The following is a 24614-nucleotide window of genomic DNA, read 5'->3' as shown; positions in this document are numbered from 1 at the left end:
AGACAGAGAGAGACAGAGCATGAATGGAGGAGGGCCAGAGAGAGAGGGAGACACAGAATGTGAAGCAGGCTCCAGGCTCTGAGCTGTCAGCACAAAGCCCGACATGGGGCTCGAACTCACGAACCATGAGATCATGACCTGAGCTGCAGTCGGACGCTTAACCTACTGAGCCACCCAGGCGCCCCAAGATTATCTTCTAAGAAAGTAAATAATTACAATTCATTCAAAGTGGACATTATTCACTATCTATAGAAGTAATTGAACAGATTTTCATTAGTGTGCCTGAGTCTCTCAAATAGAGCTCACTAGCCTAGCCTCCACTCTGAACCCTAGATCTGTATATTCAAGTGCCAACTTGTATTTCCATTTGGATGTCACACAAGCAACTGAAACGAAACCTGTGCCAAACAGAACTCATTATCTTTTCCATCCTAGTAGTCTGTGTTTGTTCCAGTGTTTAACATATCAGTGAATAACATTGCCCACCCAGTTGCTCAAGCCAGATATACGGAGTCGTCTTAGACTCACTCCACACCTGTATTCAATAAGTTGCCACATTTTATTGATTTGACACTTAAATATTTTTCTCCTTGTTTACTGTCATTATCCACTGTCACTTCTTGCCTGGAAAAAATTGCAAGAGCCTCCTGTCTGGTCTCCCTGCCTTCAGTCTTGTTGCCTTCCAATAACACTCCAACCTGCAGCCAGAGGGATCAAAAAATGAAAAATTGATCAGGTCAGGCTTATCCTTAAAACAATTCAACAAGCTGCAGCTGGCTTTAGGGTGAAGTCCAAAATCTTAAAATGACTTATACAATCTCTCACATCCAACCTCAACTCTCTCCACTCTCCACATCATCCTCTCTTTCACAGTCATGTGATAGGGTTCATTGAGTTTGCACTGAGCAATTTCTCACATCATTGTCTTCAATCATTCTGCTTCCGCTATCTGAAAAATTCTTTTCCTTGATCTTTGTGGCGATTCTTATCCTCTAGATCTCACTGCTTCAGGAAGGTTTTCCAAAAATTCAAAGACTGTAGCTGTCTTAGTCTGTTTGGGCTGCTATAACAAAATATCGGAAACCGGGTGGCTTATAAACAACAGAAATTTATTTCTCACAGTTTTGGAGGCTGGAAGTCTAAGATCAGGAAACCAGCATGGTTGGGTTCTGGTGAAGGTACTCTTTCAGGTTGCAGAATTGTTGTTGTATCCTCCATGGTGGAAGGGGGTGGTTAACTCTCTGGGGCTTCTTTTATAAGGGTGCTAATCCCATTATTGAGGGCACTGCCCTCATGACCTCATCCCCCAACAAAAGTCCCACCTGCTAATACTATCACCTTGGCCATTAGGCTTTCAACACATGCATTTTGGAAGGATACAAACATTTCGACTGTAGTTAATAAGATGACCCAATTGATTCTCCTACTACAGGTTACATATTCACCTAGCAACCTCCTGGTAATGATAATAAGCTACCTTAAATATTTTCTTCATCAAATAGACTAAGATATTGTTTAAAATTTCTGGAATATTTCTTCTAGCCAAAAACCATAAAAATTTCAAGCCCTGACATTCTGATTTAGGCATCCCTATGTATAAAACATCTCTACCTTGCTTCTCCTTAACCTTACAAATTACCACAAGTAGAAGTGATGCTGTCTTTCTCACCACTTTGACAGCACTTAGCTTGTAGCAAGATTCCTGCCCTTCTCTCATACCTTAGACGTCTTATCTCCTCTATTCATAAGCAGGGACATCATGCCTTGTTCATTTTTGTATAAATAGAATGTATATGTGCTCAATAAGTATTCAGTAACTACTAAAACACAAGAAATAATTAGAAATGAAATACCTAATCTTATTGATTCCACTTCCAAACTCTATTCAATACATTCTCTCTTCTCTAACACCACTGGCACTACTTTCAGGTCTCATCCATTCTCTCCATGGGTTACTGTGATAGTTTCTTTACTGGTATACATGTCTATAATTTTCCTTCTAATAGTGCATTCTCCTCCCTGATGTCAGGGTCTTTAAACCACTTTAACCACTTCCTATTTTCTTAAGAAAAATAAACTCATCAAAATGGCTTCTAAGGGTGCCTGGGTGGCTCAGCCAGTTAGGCATCCAACTTCAGCTCAGGTCATGATCTCCTGGTTTGTGAGTTCAAGTCCCACATGGGGCTCTGTGCTGACAGCTCAGAGCCTGGAGCTTGCTTCGATTCTGTGTCTCCTTCTCTCTGCTCTTACCCCACTCATGCTCTGTCTCTCTTTCCTCCAAAAATAAATAAAAATAGGGGACCCTGGGAAGATGGCTGCGTAGGAGGACGCTGGGCTCACCGCGCGTCCTGCTGATCACTTAGATTCCACCTACACCTGCCTAATTAACCCAGAAAACCGCCAGAAGACTAGCAGAACTGAGTCTCCAGAGCCAAGTGCAGATGAGAGACCCACAGAAGAGGGTAGGAAGGGCGGAGAGGCAGTGCACACTACACGGACTGGCAGGAGGGAGCCGGGGCGGAGGGGCGGCCCACCTGCCATGCAAAGCCCCCAAGTCTGACTTGCAAAAGCAGAGGGGCCTGACGGACTGTGTTCCAACAGCAAGCGGGACTTGACTTCTGGAAGGTTATAAGCTAACAGCTCTGCTCAGAGAACGGGAGGGCTGGAGAACAACGGGAGGGAGAGTTGTTGAGCCCCGGACAACAGAGCTCAGCTTGGTGGGTAACAAAGGCACTCGCCAGCGCCATCTCCCTCACCCATCACCCAGCCAATCCCAAAGGGAACCAGTTGCTGCCAGGGAACTTGCTTGCACCACGCAAACACCCAAAGTTATGCTTCAGCGGATCCATCCCTCTGGCGGGTCTGACTCCCTACTGTTGCTGCAGGGCCGCTCCCAAAGCAGATCATGGAGGAGAAGCAAGCTAAGCCTGCCCCTCCCACCCCTGTGCACCTTGCCTATCCACCCCAGCTAAAAAGCCAGATCCCCAGCACCACAAGCCTTGCAGTGTGTAAGTAGCCCAGACAGGACATGCCACCCCACAGAGAATCCCCCATCTTAGTCTGGGGAAGAGAAGGCACACACCAGTCTCACAGTGGCCCCAGCAGTGGGCTGGGGGCAGACATCAGGTCTGACTGCAGCCCCGCCCACCAATGCAAGTTATTCAACACAGCACAGAGGAAGTACCCCGCAGTTCCGCACCACTCCAGGGACTATCCAAAATGACGAAACAGAAGAATTGCACTCAGAAAAACGTACAGGAAATAACAACAGCTAACGAACTGATAAAAAATGATTTAAACAAAATAACAGAAAGTGAATTTAGAATAATAATCATAAAACTAATCACTGGGCTTGAAAATAGTATAAAGGACAGCAGAGAATCTCTTGCTACAGAGATCAAGGGACTAAGGAACAGTCACGAGGAGCTAAAAAACGCTTTAAATGAAATGCATAACAAAATGGAAACCACCACAGCTCGGATTGAAGAGGCAGAGGAGAGAATAGGTGAACTAGAAGATAAAGTTATGGAAAAAGAAGAAGCTGAGAAAAAGAGAGTTAAAAAAATCCAGGAGTATAAGGAGAAAATTAGAGAACTAAATGATGCACTAAAGAGAAATAATCTACGCATAATTGGTATTCCAGAGGAGGAAGAGAGGGAAAGGTGCTGAAGGGGTACTTGAAGAAATCATAGCTGAGAACGTCCCTGAACTGGGGAAGGAAAAAGGCATTGAAATGCAAGAAGCACAGAGAACTCCCTTCAGATGTAACTTGAATCAATCTTCTGCATGACATATCACAGTGAAACTGGCAAAATAGAAGGATAAAGAGAAAATTCTGAAAGCAGCTAGAGATAAACGTGCTGTAACATATAAAGGGAGACCTATAAGACTCGTGACCGTTCTCTCTACTGAAACTTGGCAGGCCAGAAAGGAATGGCAGGAAATCTTCAATGTGGTGAACAGAAAAAATATGCAGCCAAGAATCCTTTATCCAGCAAGTCTGTCATTTAGAATAGAAGGAGAGATAAAGGTCTTCCCAAACAAACAAAAACTGAAGGAATTTGTCACCACTAAACCAGCCCTACAAGAGATCCTAAGAGGGCTCCTGTGAGACAAAGTACCAGAGACATCGCTATAAGCATGAAACCTACGGACATCACAATGACTCTAAACCCATATCTTTCTATAATAACACTGAATAAAAATGGACTAAATGCGCCAACCAAAAGACATAGGGTATTAGAATGGATAAAAAAACAAGACCCATCTATTTTCTGTCTACAAGAGACTCATTTTAGACCTGAGGACACCTTCAGATTCAGAGTGAGGGGATGGAGAACAATTTATCATGCCACTGGAAGTAAAAAGAAAGCTGGAATAGCCATACTTATATCAGACAAACTAGACTTTAAATTAAAGGCTGTAACAAGAGATGGAGAAGGGCATTATATAATAATCGCAGGGTCTATCCATCAGGAAGAGCTAACAATTATAAATGTCTATTCACCGAATACAGGAGCCCCCAAATACATAAAACAATTACTCATAAACATAAGCACCTTATTGATAAGAATGTGGTAATTGCAGGGGACTTTAACACTCCACTTACCGAAATGGATAGATCATCTAGAACACAGTAAATAAAGAAACAAGGACCCTGAATGATACATTGGATCAGATAGACTTGACAGATATATTTAGAACTCTGCATCCCAAAGCAACAGAATAGACTTTCTTCTCGAGTGCACATGAAACATTCTCCAAGATAGATCACATACTGGGTCACAAAACAGGCCTTCTAGGTATACAAGAATTGAGATCATACCATGCATACTTTCAGACCACAATGGTATGAAGCTTGAAATCAACCACAGGAAAAAGTCTGGAAAACCTCCAAAAGCATGGAAGTTAAAGAACACCCTACTAAAGAATGAATGGGTCAACCAGGCAATTAGAGAAAAAAATTAAAAAATATATATGGAAACAAATGAAAATGAAAATGCAATCTAAATGCATTGGGATGCAGAGAAGTCAGTCATCAGAGGAAAATACATTGCAATCCAGGCCTATCTCAAGAAACAAGAAAAATCCCAAATACAAAATCTAACAGCACACCTAAAGGAAATAGAAGCAGAAGAGCAAACGCAGCCTAAACCCAGCAGAAGAAGAGAAATAATAAAGATCAGAGCAGAAATAAACAATATAGAATCTAAAAAAACTGTAGAGCAGATCAACGAAACCAAGAGTTCGTTTTTTGAAAAAATAAACAAAATTGACAAACCTCTAGCCAGGCATCTCAAAAAGAAAAGGGAGATGACCCAAATAGATAAAATCATGAATGAAAATGGAATTATTACAACCAATCCCTCAGAAATACAAGCAATTACGAGGGAATGCTATGAAAAATTATATGCTAACAAACTGGACAACCTGGAAGAAATGGACAAATTCCTAAACACCCACACGCTTCCAAAACTCAATCAGGAGGAAATAGAAAGCTTGATCAGACCCATAACCAGCGAAGAAATTGAATCAGTCATCAAAACTCTTCCAACAAATAACAGTCCAGGACCAGATGGCTTCCCAGGGGAGTTCTACCAGACGTTTAAAGCAGAGATCATATCTATCTTTCTCAAGCTATTCCAAAAAGTAGAAAGGGAAGGAAAACTTCCAGACTCATTCTATGAAGCCTGTATTACTTTGATTCCTAAACCAGACAGAGACCCAGTAAAAAAAGAGAACTACAGGCCAATATCCCTGATGAATATGGATGCAAAAATTCTCAATAAGATACTAGCAAATCGAATTCAACAGCATATACAAAGAATGATTCACCATGATCAAGTGGGATTCATTCCTGGGATGCAGGGCTGGTTCAACATTCGCAAATCAATCAACATGATACATCACATTAATAAAAGAAAAGATAAGAACTATATGATCCTGTCAATCGATGCAGAAAAGGCCTTTGACAAAATTCAGCATCCTTTCTTCATAAAAACCCTAGAGAAAATCTGGACAGAAGGAACATAAAGATCATAAAAGCCATTTATGAAAAGCCCACAGCTAACATCATCCTCAATGGGGAAAATCTGAGAGCTTTTCCCTGAGATCAGGAACAGGACAGGGATGCCCACTCTCACCGCTTTTGTTTAACATAGTGTTGGAAGTTCTAGCATCAGCAATCAGACAACAAAAGGAAATCAAAGGCATCAAAATTGGCAAAGATGAAGTCAAGCTTTCACTTTTTGCAGATGACATGATATTATACATGGAAAATCCGATAGACTCCACCAGAAGTCTGCTAGAACTGATGCATGAATTCAGCAAAGTTGCAGGATACAAAATCAATGTACAGAAATCAGTTGCATTCTTATACACTAATAATGAAGCATCAGAAAGAAAATAAAAAAAACTGATCCCATTCACAATTGCACCAAGAAGCATAAAATACCTAGGAGTAAATCTAACCAAAGATGTAAAAGATCTGTATCCTGAAAACTACAGAAAGCTTATGAAGGAAATTGAAGAAGATGTAAAAAAATGGAAAAACATTCCCTGCTCATGGATTGGAATAATAAATATTGTCAAAATGTCAATACTACCCGAAGCTATCTACACATTCAATGCAATCCCAATCAAAATCAAAATCCCAATCTGCATTCTTCTCGAAACTAGAGCAAGCAATCCTAAAATTCATATGGAACCACAAAAAGCCCCGAATAGCCAAAGGAATTTTAAAGAAGAAGACCAAAGCAGGAGGCATCACGATCCCAGACTTTAGCCTCTACTCCAAAGCTGTAATCATCAAGACAGCATGGTATTGACACAAAAACAGACACATAGACCAATGGAATAGAATAGAAACCCCAGAACTAGACCCACAAACGTATGGCCAACTCATCTTTGACAAAGCAGGAAAGAACATCCAATGGAAAAAAGACAGTCTCTTTAACAAATGGTGCTGGGAGAACCGGACAACAAAAAGCAGAAGAATGAAACTAGACCACTTTCTTACACCATTCACAAAAATAAACTCAAAATGGATAAAGGACCTGAATGTGAGACAGGAAACCATCAAAACCTTAGAGGAGAAAGCAGGAAAAGACCTCTCTGACCTCAGCCGTAGCAATCTCTTACTTGACACATCCCCAAAGGCAAGGGAATTCAAAGCAGAAATGAACTACTGGGACCTAATGAAGATAAAAAGCTTCTGCACAGCAAAGGAAACAACCAACAAAACTAAAAGGCAACCAACGGAATGGGAAAAGATATTCGCAAATGACATATCAGACAAAGGGCTAGTATCCAAAATCTATAAAGAGCTCACCAAACTCCACACCCGAAAAACAAATAACCCAGTGAAGAAATGGGCAGAAAACATGAATAGACACTTCTCTAAAGAAGACATCCGGATGGCCAACAGGCACATGAAAAGATGCTCAACGTCGCTCCTCATTGGGGAAATACAAACCAAAACCACACTCAGATATCACTTCACGCCAGTCAGAGTGGCCAAAATGAACAAATCAGGAGACTATAGATGCTGTAGAGGATGTGGATGAACGGGAACCCTCTGGCACTGTTGGTGGAATGCAAACTGGTGCATCCACTTTGGAAAACTGTGTGGAGGTTCCTCAAAAAACTAAAAATAGACCTACCCTCTGACCCAGCAATAGCACTGCTAGGAATTTACCCAAGGGATACAGGAGTGCTGATTCATCGGGGCACTTGTACCCCAATGTTTTTAGCAACACTCTCAACAATAGCCAAATTATGGAAATAGCCTAAATGTCCATCAACTGATGAATGGATAAAGAAATTGTGGTTTATATACACAATGGAGTACTACGTGGCAATGAGAAAGAATGAAATATGGCCCTTTGTAGCAACGTGGATGGAAGTGGAGAGTGTGATGCTAAGTGAAATAAGCCATACAGAGAAAGACAGATACCATATGTTTTTACTCATGTGGATCCTGAGAAACTTAACAGAAACCCATGGGGGAGGGGTAGCAAAAAAAAGGGGGGGGTTAGAGTGGGAGAGAGGCAAAGCATAAGAGACTCTTAAAAACTGAAAACAAACTGAGGGTTGATGGGAGGTGGGAGTTAGGGGAGGGTGGGTGATGGGTATTGAGGAGGGCACCTTTTGGGATGAGCACTGGGTGTTGTATGGAAACCAATTTGACAATAAACTTCATATATTAAAAAAAATAAAAAACATTAAAAAATTAAAAAAATTAAATAAATGGCTTCTAAGTACCTTCATGACATGGTCCCTACTTACCTCTCAAGTCTTACTTCCCCCACCCCATTTTCTTATTCTTCAGTCATACTGATAGTTGCTATTTTTTATGTGTTCTGGTATTTCTTAACCCACATCTTTGCACATTTTGCTAGATTTGTCTAGAATAACCTTCTCTTGTCTCTGGACATAATTTTATATACATTTAAAAAATTTTTAATGTGTATTTACTTTTTGATAGAGAGAGAAATAGAGCATGAATGGGGGAGAGGCAGAGAGCGAGAGAGACACCCACAGTATCAGAAGCAGGTTCCAGACTAAGTTGTCAGCACACAGTCTGATGCAGGGCTCGAACACATGAGCTGCAAGATCATGACCTGAGTGGAAATCAGATGGTTAACCGACTGAGCCACCCAGGCGTCCCATAATTTTGTATACATTTTAAGACACCGGTCGAGATACAATTACTCTGGAAAGTCTTCCCTGACTCACTGTCACTTCATAAAAGGTGTCTTATGTTCTTATTGTCTCAGAATTTGCTGCTAATTTCTATAATAACACTTACCATATCCATTTCTTTCTCTCTATTCATATTTCTCCTTCTAAGAAAAAAAAACAAACTGTGAACTCTTCAGAGATAAGTACCATGTACATTCTTTTTGCAAATGTAACTCTAGGACATACTACAACACCCAATATATACCAGGTACGTTTGGTGAATGCATATTCTAGAGTGCTGGTGCTCTAGGCAAGGAATGAGCAGTTCTAGGAAATGAGAATAGAACATAATCAAATGTATGATATTGGAACAACAAATCAGCAACCCTGCTGGGCTAAATAGTTGGTTCTAAGATACATACTCTACTAAGCCAGAAACTTTCATCATCTGTCATCCCAACACAGTGGGAAAGGGAACTGGAAAAAGAGACATATTTTATATATTTTTAGTAAATAAGAAAATAACAGTAATAATAATAATAGCAGCAGCCACAACAGCAATAAAAAATGTATTAAAAGCATAATCCGGGCTCTGGATCTATAATACATACTATATGTGGATTACATAATTTAATTCACAGTAATTTTATGAGGTAGGTACTATGATTATTCACAGATCACAGATGAGAAAACAAAATCTCACGGAGGGAGGTAAATGTTTCCCATAGGATACACAGTTAAAGCATGGTATAGCTTTGTTTAAATCAAATTTCTATCTGAATTAAGAACCCAGATTCGGGGCGCCTGGGTGGTGCAGTCGGTTAAGCGTCCGACTTCAGCCAGGTCACGATCTCGTGGTCCGTGAGTTCGAGCCCTGCGTCGGGCTCTGGGCTGATGGCTCAGAGCCTGGAGCTTGTTTCCGATTCTGTGTCTCCCTCTCTCTCTGCCCCTCCCCCGTTCATGCTCTGTCTCTCTCTGTCCCAAAAATAAATAAAAAACGTTGAAAAAAAAGTGTTTAAAAAAAAGAACCCAGATTCTTCATAAGAGAGTGGTATGATATATTCAAAGAGCTGAGTGGGAAAAATCTGGAACCAAGAATATTCTATCCAGCAAGGTTATCATTCAGAATAGGAGAGATAGAGTTTTCCAGCCAAACAAAAACTAAAGTAGTTTGTGACCACTAAACCAATCCTGCAAGAAATATTAAAGGGGACTCTTTGAATGCAAAGGAGAGACCAAAAGTGACAGTATAAAGGTAGGAAACACAAAAGCACTACAACTGAATATTTGACTAAAAAAATCAGTCAAAGAACTCATACAAAAGGACATAAAATATAATAAAATATACCTAAAATGTGGATAGAAGAGATAAAAAAGTTTCAAAGTTAAGCAATCATCAACTTATAGAGACTGCTATATGCAGTAAAGAGTATATACAAATCTAATGGGAATAATATATTGAAAACCATAAATAAACATACAAAGAATAGAGAAAAAAATTCAAATATAGCACTAAAGAAAATTAGCAAAATATGAAAGAGTGAAAGAAAAAAACCGATCATAAAATATACTCAGAAATAACCACAACACAAGTTTTAAAATGGCAATAAATATGCATCTATCAACAATTACTTTGAATGTAAATGGACTAAATACTCCAATCAAAAGACATAAGGTGACAGAATGGATGGAAACAAAAGACCAACTTAAAAAAATAGAATAAACCAATGAAACCAGCTTCTGGTTCCTTGGGGAAAAAAATCAATAAAATTGATAAAACTCCTCTGGGCTTATTAAGAAAAAATAGAGAAAGAACTCAAATAAATAAAATTATAAATGAGAAATAAGAAATACCAACCAACACCACAGAGATACAATTGTAAGAGAATATTATGAAAAATTATATGCCAACAAATTGGAAAATGAAGAAGAAATGGATAACCCCCTAGAAACATATAAACTACCAAAACTGAAATAGGAAGAAATAGGAAATCTGAACAGACTGATAACGAAGAAAGAAATTGAATTAGTAATAATAACATTAAAAAACTCTCAACAGGGGCGCCTGGGTGGCGCAGTCGGTTAAGCGTCCTACTTCAGCCAGGTCACGATCTCGCGGTCCGTGAGTTCGAGCCCCGCGTCGGGCTCTGGGCTGATGGCTCAGAGCCTGGAGCCTGTTTCTGATTCTGTGTCTCCCTCTCTCTCTGTCCCTCCCCCGTTCATGCTCTGTCTCTGTCCCAAAAATAAATTAAACGTTGAAAAAAAAAAAATTAAAAAACTCTCAACAAACAAAAGTCCAGGACCAGATGTCTTCACAGGTGAATTCTACCAAACAATTAAAGAAAAGTTAATACCTATTCTCAAATTATTCCAAAAAATGGAGAGGAAAATAAAACTTCCAAATTTATCATATGAGACCAGCATTAGCCTGATACTACAATCAGAAAAAGACACCACAAAAAAGAGAACTATAGGCCAATATCTTTAATAAGCATAGATGCAAAATTCGTCAACATAAAATTAGCAACCAAATCCAACAACAGATTAAAAAAATATTCAGCATAATCACGTGGGATTTATTCTGGTGATGCAAGGTGGTTTAATATTCACAAGTCAATGCGACACATCACATCAATAAAAACGGTAACAATTATATTATCATTTCTTTTTAAAAATTTTAATGTTTGTTTATTCTTAAGAGAGAGACACAGCACGAGTGGGGGAGGGGCCGAGAGAGAGGGAGACACAGAATCGGAAGCAGGCTCCAGGCTTTGAGCTGTTAGCACAGAACCCAACACAGGGCTCAAACCCACGAACCATGAGATCATGACCTGATCTGAAGTCAGACATTTAACTGAGTCACCCTGGGGCCCCCATATTATCATTTCAATAGATGCAGAAAAACATTTGACAAAGTACAACATCCATTCATGATAAAAACCTTCAACAAAGTAGGAATAGAGAGAAAATACCTCAACATAATAAAGGCCATATACAAAAAACCCACAGATAACGTCATACTCAATGGGGAAAAACATCATACTGAGAGCTTTTCTCCTAAGGTCAGGAACAAGATAGGGATGTCCAATCTTACTACTTCTATTCAACATAGTACTGAAAGTCCTCGCCATACCAATCAGACAACAAAAGGAAATAAAAGGCATCCAAATTGACAAGGAAGAAGTCAAACCTTCACTATTTGCAGAAGACATGATATTCTCTATATAAAAAAAAAACAAAAGACCACCAAAAAACTTCTAGAACTTATAAATAACTGACAGAGTAGAGTTGCATGATACAAAATCAATCTACAGATCTGTTGCATTTCTATAACCATTAATGAAGCAGCAGAAACAGAAATTAAGAAAACAATCCCATTTATAATTCCACCAAAAATAATAAGATACCTAGGAATAAATCTAACCAAAGAGATGAAAGAGCTGTACTCTGAAAACTATAAATCAGTGATGAAATAAATTGAAGAATACACAAAGAAATGGAAGGACATTCCATGCTCATGGATTGGAAGAAAAATATTGTTAAAATGTCTACACTACCCAAAGCAACCAATGCATGTATTGCAATCCCTATCAAAATACCAACAGTATTTTTCACAGAACTAGAACAAATAATTCTGAAATTTGTACAGAACTACAAAAGCCCTCCTAATACCTAAAGCATCTTGAAAAGGAAAAGCAAAGCTGAAGCCATCACAATTCCAGTCTTCAAGTTATGTTACAAAGCTATAGTAATCAAAACAGTATTGTACTGGCACAAAAATAGACACATAAATCAATAGAACAGAATAGAAAACCAAGATATTAATCTACCACTATATGGTCAATTAATCTTTGATAAAGCAGTAAAGACTCTCCAATGGGAAAAGGACAGTCTCTTCAACAAATGGTGCTGGGAAAATTCTACAGCAATATGCAAAAGAAAGAAAAAGTAGACCACTTTTACACCATACACAAAAATAAGTTCAAAATTGATTATAGATCTGAATCTAAATTCAGAGACCTGAATCTATAAAAATTCTAGAAAAGAACATAGATAGTAACCTCTTTGACACCAGCCATAACAACATTTTTCTAGATATGTCTCCTGAGGGAAGGGAAACAAAAGCAAAAATAAACTATTGTGACTACATCAAAATAAAAAGTATCTTCACAGTGAAGGAAACAATCGACAAAACTAAAAGACAACTTATAGAATGGGAGAAGATACTTGCAAATGGCATATGTGATAAAGGGTTACAATTCCAAATATATGAAGAACTGATAAAACCCAACACTCAAAAAACACATAATCCATTAAAAATGGACAGAAGACATGAATAGACATTTCTCTAAAGAATATATCCAGATGGCCAACAGACACATGAAAAATGTTAATCATCACTTACGTTAGGGAAATTCAAATCAAAGCTACAATAAATATTATATTTATAGAATGGCTAAAATCAACAAGACAAGAACCAACAGGTGTTGGTGAGAATGTGAAGAAAGGGGAACTCTCTTGTGTTGTTTGTGGGAATGAAAACTGTACAGCCACTCTGGAAAATAGTATGGATATTCCTCAAGAAATTAAAAATAGAACTACCCTATGATCCAGCAATCACACTACTAGGTATTTACCCAAAGAATACAAAAACACTAATTCAAAGGGATACATACACCCCTATGTTTATAGCAGCATTATTTATAAGGCCAAGTTATGGAAGCAAAGTGTCCATTGATAGATGAATGGGTAATGAACACACACACACACACACACACACACACACACACAGAAATATTATTCAGCCATAAAAAGAATGTAGGGGCACCTGGGTGGCTTGGTTGGTTAAGCACCTGACTCTTGATTTTGGCTCAGGTGATAATCTCATGGTTTGTGAGTTTGAGCCCCATGTCGGGCTCTGCACTGATGGTGTGAAGCCTCCTGGGGATTCTTTCTCTTTCCCTCTCTCTCTCTGCCCCTCTGGCACACATGCTTTAACTCCCTCTCAAAATAAATCAATAAGCAAAAATTAAAATAAAAGAATGTAATCTTGCCATTTGCAACAACATGGATGGGTATAGAGAGTATAGTGGTAAGATAAATAAGCCAGTCAGAGAAAGACAAATACCATATGGTGAATTTATATGGAATTTCATATATGGAATTTATTCCACTGATATGTGGAATTTAAGAAACAAAATAAATGAGCAAGGGGAAAAAAAGAGGGAGAGAGGGAGAGCAAGAGCGAGAGAGTGAGAGACAGAGAGAAAACAAACTGATGGTTATCAGAAGAGAGGTTGGTGGAGAGATGGGTTAAATAGGTGTGGGGATTAAGGAGTGCACTTGTGATGAGCACTGAATCACTATATTGTACAGCTGAGACTTACATAACATTAAAAAAACAAGAATAAAGTTTTTCTTGCACCAAACACACACACACACACACACACACACACACACACACGTTCTTAATTGCTATTCCGTATTGTCTATAAACGTGTTAAACTTCAAAGCACTAAAACATAAACATAAACACACACAGATACATACAAGCACTACTGAGAATGCTGTAAGGGAAATCCATAGCTTAACTTCAACCACTAGTCTCCTTCCTGCTCATTCCTTTAACTTGTAATGAACGTAATTTCTAAGGACCAAAACTGGAATGGTCAATGTGCAGTTCCTTTTCTAAAATTTGAGACACTGAAAATTTGCTGAGGTATTTCCATTAGGTGTTTTTATATTTTTTTGCTAACATCAACTGCAGGCCCACTGGCTACAGAGATGAAGGAGTTTGTCAGAATCCTCAGGGGGTTGAGCCTCAGACATGGATAAGAGAAGCAGGGATGGGGAGAAAGTTCAGGGTATTAAGCTGTTCTTCAAAGTGAGTGTTCTGCCTGCTCTTAAAAAGTCTTGGCTTAGAAACCTGGCAGTGAAACTGTTGTCAAATGCAGTCTCTCTCTCTCTCTCTCTCTCTCTCTCTCTCTCTCTCTCTCTCTCTCTCTCATAGTTTCTGTCTTTCTCTCTGTCTCTGTCTCTCATTCTCTGTCTCTTGGATATTTGCAGCATATGCCATCTAGTCAAGGTATATGTGGTGCAGTTGTGTATGGGGGTGGGCACAAATTTCATTCCCTCTTACACAGTGAAATTATGTTCCCCCTTCATATTCAACTTCCATCTTCCTTGACTGTTTTGATTTTTCACTTTCCTTTATGATTTCTCACTTTTGTGTGTCAGTAATATACCAGAGATTAGTTATTTATGCCATGGCTTGAGCTACAAGACTTATTGTAGTGGAATGCATTTGAATGCAAGGATTGCAATATGACTGCAGTCACCGAGGAGGGAGGTGAGAAGAATTCAAAATAAAGATTTGATTCTGGAAAAGGAGAGGGATAAAAAGCTGCAAAGGACATTTTCTGGAAATTTTGCTTCCATATTCTATACTACTTATTTTTTAGATGCTATCACAGTTTATTTTTTTTTCAAATATAGTCACAAATTTTTACATACAACTTTTATTATTATTTTTATTTCAATTCAAGTTAGTTGACATATAGTGTAGCATTGGTTTCAGGAGTAGAATTTGGTGATTCATCACTCACATATAACACCCAGTGCTCATCCCAAAATGTGGCTTCCTTAATGCCCATCACCCATTTGCCCATCCCCTAAATTTTGGAAAGAGCTATTACAGTTTAAAACTAAGATGACCTTAATTGAGAAAGAATTGCTGTTCAGACTATTGACAAGAAAATCTGGATGCACATGAAATCTTGCTGCAACAGACAATGCTAAGCATTCTGTTGCATTAGACACCAGCAGTAAGTGAACCCAGCTTAATAGGGCCTTCAGATGCAGATTGGCCATCTTTGTGTTTGGCTCTCTATAAAGATGGTATTTTAATAGTATTAATTGAAACAATAATTGACCTGAACCAGTCAAAATGTACCTGGCATTCCTGGGCTTGTTCTTTATAGTCTAAGCCTTCATTATGAGCTTTCATTTATTAATGTGCTAAAGAGGAAAGACTTTCCCATTAACAGAAGAAAATGGTCAAGAGTTGTGACACTGGGCAATCATGTTTTTAATGGAGATGTTAAAGTATCAAACTCCTTTCAAATGTAAGAGATGAATTCATCCTCAAAAATAAGCTGTTGAACTCTACTCACCGTTATGATATTTCTTACAGGTCATTTTAAGCCCAAATTGCATTTAAATATTGGGGATGAAATCACTTAACCTGAACCTTTATTTGTAGACAATGTACAAACACATTTCCCCCCAAGAAAAATGTAAATAGAAAAATATGTCTATTGCCCATTTCTTCACTGGATTATTTGTTTTTCGGGTGTGGAGTTTGGTGAATTCTTTATAGATTTTAGATACTAGCCCTTTATCCGATATGTCATTTGTAAATATCTTTTCCCATTCCGTCAGTTGCCTTTTAGTTTTGTTGACTGTTTCCTTTGCAGTGCAGAAGCTTTTTATCTTGATGAGGTCCCAATAGTTTATTTTTGCTTTTAATTCCCTTGCCTTTGGAGATGTGTCGACTAGGAAATTGTTGCAGCTGAGGTCAAAGAGGTTTTTTTCCTGCTTTCTTCTCTAGGGTTTTGATGGTTTCCTGTCTCACATTCAGGTCCTTCATCCATTTTGAGTTTATTTTTGTGTATGGTGTAAGAAAGTGGTCTAGTTTCAACCTTCTGCATGTTGCTGTCCAGTTCTCCCAGCACCATTTGTTAAAAAGACTGTCTTTTTTCCATTGGATACTATTTCCTGCTTTGTCAAAGGTTAGTTGGCTATATATTTGTGAGTCCAATTCTGGGGTATCTATTCTATTCCATTGGTCTATGTGTCTGTTTTTGTGCCAATACCATACTGCTGTTGGGAATGCAAACTGGTGCAGCCACTCTGGAAAACAGTGTGGAGGTTCCTCAAAAAATTAAGAATAGAACTACCCTATGACTCAGCAATAGCACTGCTAGGAATCCGCCCAAAGGATACAGGAGTGGTGATGCATAGGGGCATTTGTACCCCAATGTTTATAGCAGCACTTTCAACAATAGCCAAATTATGAAAACAGCCTAAATGTCCATCAACTGATGAATGGATAAAGATGTGGTTTATATATACAATGGAATACTACTTGACAATGAGAAAGAATGAAATCTGGCTATTTGCAGCAATGTGGATGGAACTGGAGGGTATTATGCTAAGTGAAATAAGTCATACAGAGAAAGATACCATATGTTTTCACTCATATGTGGATCTGGAGAAACTTAACAGAAGACCATGGGGGAGGGGAAGGGGGAGAAAAAAGTTACAGAGACCAAAGGAGGCAAACCATAAGAGACTCTTAAGGACTGAGAACAAACTAAGGGTAGATGTGGGGTGGGGGAGAGGGGAAAGTGGGTGATGGGCAGGGAGGAGGGCACTTGTGATGAGCACTGTGTGTTGTGTGGAAACCAATTTGACAATAAATTATATGAAAAAATAGGTCTAATGTTTTTATTTTTATTTTTAAATAATTTTTTAATGTTTATTTTTGAGAGAGAGAGAGAGAGAGAGATGGAGCGCAAGTAGAGGAGGGGCAGAGAGAGATGGAGACACAGAATCTGAAGCAGGATCCAGGCTCTGAACTGTCAGCACAGAGCCCAAAACAGGGCTCAAACTCAAAAACCATGAGATCATGACCTGAGCTGAAGTCAGGTGTTTAACAGACTGAGCCACCCAAGCACCCCAAGTCTATTTTTTTTTTATGTACTGGGGACTGGTGACTGAAAGCAACAATCATAATCAGAACGATAAATCTAAAGAAATGGAGGGGCACCTGAATGTCTCAGTGTAAGTGTCTTACTCTTAGTTTTGGCTCAGGTCATGATCTCACCGGTTGTGGGATTGAGCCCTGTGTTGGGCTCTGTGCTCACAGCATGGAGCCTGCTAGGGATTCTGTCTCCATTTCTCTCTGCCCCTCCCCTGCTTGCATGTGTGTGCATGTACTCTGTCTTTCTCTTTCTCTCACAATAAACTTAAAAAAAGAAATAGAAAGAAGATATAAATCAATATTCAATAGTTGAATTATTTGACTCAGAAATTCCTATTTCAGGAAGATCCATTCAAATACCAAATGTCAATAATTATATATCTGCCTACTCATGGTTCTGTGGCTACCTGTGACCAGTAATCATTCATACAGAGACATGTTAGATTCTAGGTTTGCCCTCTTGGCAGTCTTTACCAAATTACTGGCAAAGTATGAATGCTGAGACTACAAATGACTGGAAGAAGAGCTGGCTGGGGAATAACAAGTCAGGCAAGGATATGATAATCACAAAAGAAGAAACATGGCAATATTTCTTCTTTTAAAAATGTCTCCATTAGGATTTATTCCTAGGCTCAAATTAAGAGACACAATATATATGTATCTAAAAGACTTCAAAATATGCATGCTTTTTGACATAGGAATTCCACTTTAAGAATTTATCTCAAGTAAATAAACAAAGGTGTGGGCAAAAACAGTTATGATGAAGTTTATCACCGGATGATTTGTTATAGCAAAACATTGGAAACAGCTTAAAAGTATATAAAAAGGATCAATTAAATAAATTATGGTATATACATAAAATAGAATATTAGGCAGTCATTAAATTATTATGCTAATGTTTTTCAATTGAAGTATAATTTATATATAACATTATATTAGTTATAAGTGCAAAATTTAATGATTTAATATTCATATACATTGTGAAATGATTGCCACAATAAGTCTAGTTTCCCCTCTCACCATATACACTTATGTAATATGCAATATAATATTGATTATAATCACCATGCTGTACATTACATCCCCATGAATTATGTATGTATGACTAGAAATTTGTATCTCTTTACCCCTTCTCCAATTTTTTTTATGAAATTTATTGACAAATTGGTTTCTATACAACACCCAGTGCTCATCCCCAAAGGTGCCCTCCTCAATACCCATCACCCACCCTCTCCTCCCTCCCACCCCCCATCAACCCTCAGTTTGTACTCAGTTTTTAACAGTCTCTTATGCTTTGGCTCTCTCCCATTCTAACCTCTTTTTTTTTTTTTCCTTCCCCTCCCCCATGGGTTCCTGTTAAGTTTCTCAGGATCCACATAAGAGTGAAACCATATGGTATCTGTCTTTCTCTGTATGGCTTATTTCACTTAGCATCACACTCTCCAGTTCCATCCACGTTGCTACAAAAGGCCATATTTCATTTTTTCTCATTGCCACGTAATATTCCATTGTGTATATAAACCACAATTTCTTTATCCATTCATCAGTTGATGGACATTTAGGCTCTTTCCATAATTTGGCTATTGTTGAGAGTGCTGCTATGAACATTGGTGTACAAGTGGCCCTATGCATCAGTGCTCCTGTATCCCTTGGATAAATTCCTAGCAGTGCTATTGCTGGGTCATAGGGTAGGTCTATTTTTAATTTTCTGAGGAACCTCCACACTGCTTTCCAGAGCGGCTGCACCAATTTGCATTCCCACCAACAGTGCAAGAGGGTTCCCGTTTCTCCACATCCTCTCCAGCATCTATAGTCTCCTGATTTGTTCATTTTGGCCACTCTGACTGGCGTGAGGTGATACCTGAGTGTGGTTTTGATTTGTATTTCCCTGATAAGGAGCGACGCTGAACATCTTTTCATGTGCCTGTTGGCCATCCGGATGTCTTCTTTAGAGAAGTGTCTATTCATGTTTTCTGCCCATTTCTTCACTGGGTTATTTGTTTTTCGTGTGTGGAGTTTGGTGAGCTCTTTATAGATTTTGGATACTAGCCCTTTGTCCGATATGTCATTTGCGAATATCTTTTCCCATTCCGTTGGTTGCCTTTTAGTTTTGTTGGTTGTTTCCTTTGCTGTGCAGAAGCTTTTTATCTTCATAAGGTCCCAGTAATTCACTTTTGCTTTTAATTCCCTTGCCTTTGGGGATGTGTCGAGTAAGAGATTGCTACGGCTGAGGTCAGAGAGGTCTTTTCCTGCTTTCTCCTCTAAGGTTTTGATGGTTTCCTGTCTCACATTCAGGTCCTTTATCCATTTTGAGTTTATTTTTGTGAATGGTGTGAGAAAGTGGTCTAGTTTCAACCTTCTGCATGTTGCTGTCCAGTTCTCCCAGCACCATTTGTTAAAGAGGCTGTCTTTTTTCCATTGGATGTTCTTTCCTGCTTTGTCAAAGATGAGTTGGCCATACGTTTGTGGGTCTAGTTCTGGGGTTTCTATTCTATTCCATTGGTCTATGTGTCTGTTTTTGTGCCAATACCATGCTGTCTTGATGATGACAGCTTTGTAGTAGAGGCTAAAGTCTGGGATTGTGATGCCTCCTGCTTTGGTCTTCTTCTTCAAAATTCCTTTGGCTATTCGGGGCCTTTTGTGGTTCCATATGAATTTTAGGATTGCTTGTTCTAGTTTCGAGAAGAATGCTGGTGCAATTTTGATTGGGATTGCATTGAATGTGTAGATAGCTTTGGGTAGTATTGACATTTTGACAATATTTATTTTTCCAATCCATGAGCAGGGAATGTCTTTCCATTTCTTTAAATCTTCTTCAATTTCCTTCATAAGCTTTCTATAGTTTTCAGCATACAGATCCTTTACATCTTTGGTTAGATTTATTCCTAGGTATTTTATGCTTCTTGGTGCAATTGTGAATGGGATCAGTTTCTTTATTTGTCTTTCTGTTGCTTCATTGTTAGTGTATAAGAATGCAACTGATTTCTGTACATTGATTTTGTATCCTGCAACTTTGCTGAATTCATGTATCAGTTCTAGCAGACTTTTGGTGGAGTCTATCGGATTTTCCATGTATAATATCATGTCATCTGCAAAAAGCGAAAGCTTGACTTCATCTTTGCCAATTTTGATGCCTTTGATTTCCTTTTGTTGTCTGATTGCTGATGCTAGAACTTCCAGCACTATGTTAAACAGCAGCGGTGAGAGTGGGCATCCTTGTCGTGTTCCTGATCTCAGGGAAAAAGCTCTCAGTTTTTCCCCGTTGAGGATGATGTTAGCTGTGGGCTTTTCATAAATGGCTTTTATGATCTTTAAGTATGTTCCTTCTATCCCGACTTTCTCAAGGGTTTTTATTAAGAAAGGGTGCTGGATTTTGTCGAAGGCCTTTTCTGCATCGATTGACAGGATCATATGGTTCTTCTCTCTTTTTTTGTTAATGTGATGTATCACGTTGATTGATTTGCGAATGTTGAACCAGCCCTGCATCCCAGGAATGAATCCCACTTGATCATGGTGAATAATTCTTTTTATATGCCGTTGAATTCGATTTGCTAGTATCTTATTGAGAATTTTTGCATCCATATTCATCAGGGATATTGGCCTGTAGTTCTCTTTTTTTACTGGGTCTCTGTCTGGTTTAGGAATCAAAGTAATACTGGCTTCATAGAATGAGTCTGGAAGTTTTCCTTCCCTTTCTATTTCTTGGAATAGCTTGAGAAGGATAGGTATTATCTCTGCTTTAAACGTCTGGTAGAACTCCCCTGGGAAGCCATCTGGTCCTGGACTCTTATTTGTTGGGAGATTTTTGATAACCGATTCAATTTCTTCGCTGGTTATGGGTCTGTTCAAGCTTTCTATTTCCTCCTGATTGAGTTTTGGAAGAGTGTGGGTGTTCAGGAATTTGTCCATTTCTTCCAGGTTGTCCAATTTGTTGGCATATAATTTTTCATAGTATTCCCTGATAATTGTTTGTATCTCTGAGGGATTGGTTGTAATAATTCCATTTTCATTCATGATTTTATCTATTTGGGTCATCTCCCTTTTCTTTTTGAGAAGCCTGGCTAGAGGTTTGTCAATTTTGTTTTTGTTTTTTTTTTTTTCAAAAAACCAACTCTTGGTTTCGTTGATCTGCTCTACAGTTTTTTTAGATTCTATATTGTTTATTTCTGCTCTGATCTTTATTATTTCTCTTCTTCTGCTGGGTTTAGGCTGCCTTTGCTGTTCTGCTTCTAGTTCCTTTAGGTGTGCTGTTAGATTTTGTATTTGGGATTTTTCTTGTTTCTTGAGATAGGCCTGGATTGCAATGTATTTTCCTCTCAGGACTGCCTTTGCTGCGTCCCAAAGCGTTTGGATTGTTGTATTTTCATTTTCGTTTGTTTCCATATATTTTTTAATTTCTTCTCTAATTGCCTGGTTGACCCACTCATTCGTTAGTAGGGTGTTCTTTAACCTCCATGCTTTTGGAGGTTTTCCAGACTTTTTTCTGTGGTTGATTTCAAGCTTCATAGCATTGTGGTCTGAAAGTAAGCATGGTATAATTTCAATTCTTGTAAACTTATGAAGGGCTGTTTTGTGACCCAGTATATGATCTATCTTGGAGAATGTTCCATGTGCACTCGAGAAGAAAGTATATTCTGTTGCTTTGGGATGCAGAGTTCTAAATATATCTGTCAAGTCCATCTGATCCAATGTCTCATTCAGGGCCCTTGTTTCTTTATTGACCGTGTGTCTAGATGATCTATCCATTTCTGTAAGTGGGGTGTTAAAGTCCCCTGCAATTACCACATTCTTATCAATAAGGTTGCTTATGTTTATGAGTAATTGTTTTATATATTTGGGGGCTCCGGTATTCGGCGCATAGACATTTCTAATTGTTAGCTCTTCCTGATGGATAGACCCTGTAACTATTATATAATGTCCTTCTTCATCTCTTGTTACAGCCTTTAATTTAAAGTCTAGTTTGTCTGATATAAGTATGGCTACTCCAGCTTTCTTTTGGCTTCCAGTCGCATGATAAATAGTTCTCCATCCCCTCACTCTCAATCTAAAGGTGTCCTCAGGTCTAAAATGAGTCTCTTGTAGACAGCAAATAGATGGGTCTTGTTTTTTTATCCATTCTGATACCCTATGTCTTTTGGTTGGCACATTTAATCCATTTACATTCAGTGTTATTATAGAAAGATACGGGTTTAGAGTCATTGTGATGTCTGTATGTTTTATGCTTGTAGTGATGTCTCTGGGACTTTGTCTCACAGGGTCCCCCTTAGGATCTCTTGTAGGGCTGGTTTAGTGGTGACAAATTCCTTCAGTTTTTGTTTGTTTGGGAAGACCTTTATCTCTCCTTCTATTCTAAATGACAGACTTGCTGGATAAAGGATTCTTGGCTGCATATTTTTTCTGTCTAGCACCCTGAAAATCTCGTGCCAATTCTTTCTGGCCTGCCAAGTTTCAAAAGAGAGATCAGTCACGAGTCTTATAGGTCTCCCTTTATATGTGAGGGCACGTTTACCCTTGCTGCTTTCAGAATTTTCTCTTTATCCTTGTATTTTGCCAGTTTCACTATGTCGTGCAGAAGATCGATTCAAGTTACGTCTGAAGGGAGTTCTCTGTGCCTCTTGGATTTCAATGCCTTTTTCCTTCCCCAGTTCAGGGAAGTTCTCAGCTATGATTTCTTCAAGTACCCCTTCAGCACCTTTCCCTCTCTCTTCCTCCTCTGGGATACCAATTATGCGTATATTATTTCTTTTTAGTGTATCACTTAATTCTCTAATTTTCCCCTCATACTCCTGGATTTTTTTATCTCTCTTTTTCTCAGCTTCCTCTTTTTCCATAACTTTATCTTCTAGTTCACCTATTCTCTCCTCTGCCTCTTCAAGCCGAGCTGTGGTGGTTTCCATTTTGTTATGCATTTCGTTTAAAGCGTTTTTCAGCTCCTCGTGACTGTTCCTTAGTCCCTTGATCTCTGTAGCAAGAGATTCTCTGCTGTCCTGTATACTGTTTTCAAGCCCAGCGATTAATTTTATGACTATTATTCTAAATTCACTTTCTGTTATATTGTTTAAATCCTTTTTGATCAGCTCATTAGCTGTTGTTATTTCCTGGAGATTCTTCTGAGGGGAATTCTTCCGCTTGGTCATTTTGGATAGTCCCTGGCGTGGTGAGGACCTGCAGGGCACTTCCCCTGTGCTGTGGTGTATAACTGGAGTTGGTGGGCGGGGCCGCAGTCAGACCTGATGTCTGCCCCCAGCCCACCGCTGGGGCCACAGTCAGACTGGTGTGTGCCTTCTCTTCCCCTCTCCTAGGGGCGGGATTCACTGTGGGGTGGTGTGGCTCCTCTGGGCTACTTGCACCCTGCCAGGCTTGTGATGCTGGGGATCTGGCGTATTAGCTGGGGTGGGTAGGCAAGGTGCACGGGGGCAGGAGGGGCAGGCTTAGATCGCTTCTCCTTAGGTGATCCACTTCAGGAGGGGCCCTGTGGCAGCGGGAGGGAGTCAGATCCGCTGCCGGAGGTTTGGCTCCGCAGAAGCGCAGAGTTGGGTGTTTGTGCGGAGGGAGCAAGTTCCCTGGTAGGAACTGGTTCCCTTTGGGATTTTGGCTGCGGGATGGGCGGGGGAGATGGCGCTGGCGAGCGCCTTTGTTTCCCACCCAAACTGAGCTCTGTTGTCAGGGGGCTCAGCAGCTCTCCCTCCCTTTGTCCTCCAGCCTTCCCGCTTTCTGAGCAGAGCTGTTAACTTATGACCTCCCAGACGCTAAGTCGCGCTTGTTGTGGGAACACAGTCCATCAGGCCCCTCCGCTTTTGCCAACCAGACTCGGGAGCTCTGCTTGGCCGGCGAGCCGCCCCTCCGCCCGACTCCCTCCCGCCAGTCCTTGGAGCGTGCACCGCCTCGCCGCCCTTCCTACCCTCTTCCATGGGCCTCTCGTCTGCGTTTGCCTCTGGCGACTCCGTTCTGCTAATCCTCTGGCGGTTTTCTGGGTTATTTAGGCAGGTGTAGGTGAAATCTAAGTGATCAGCAGGACGTGCGGTGAGCCCAGCGTCCTCCTAAGCTGCCATCTTGCCTCAACCACCCGTTCTCCAATTTTGCCCATGTCCCAAACCCCTGGCAACCACCAGTCTGTTCTCTGTATCTATGAGTTTTGTTGTTGGTGTTTTTTTTTTTTATTTGGTTT

Source organism: Prionailurus bengalensis, chromosome X (genome assembly GCF_016509475.1).
Source record: "Prionailurus bengalensis isolate Pbe53 chromosome X, Fcat_Pben_1.1_paternal_pri, whole genome shotgun sequence".
NCBI lineage: Eukaryota > Metazoa > Chordata > Mammalia > Carnivora > Felidae > Prionailurus > Prionailurus bengalensis.
Note: the sequence above shows the minus strand (reverse complement) of the source record.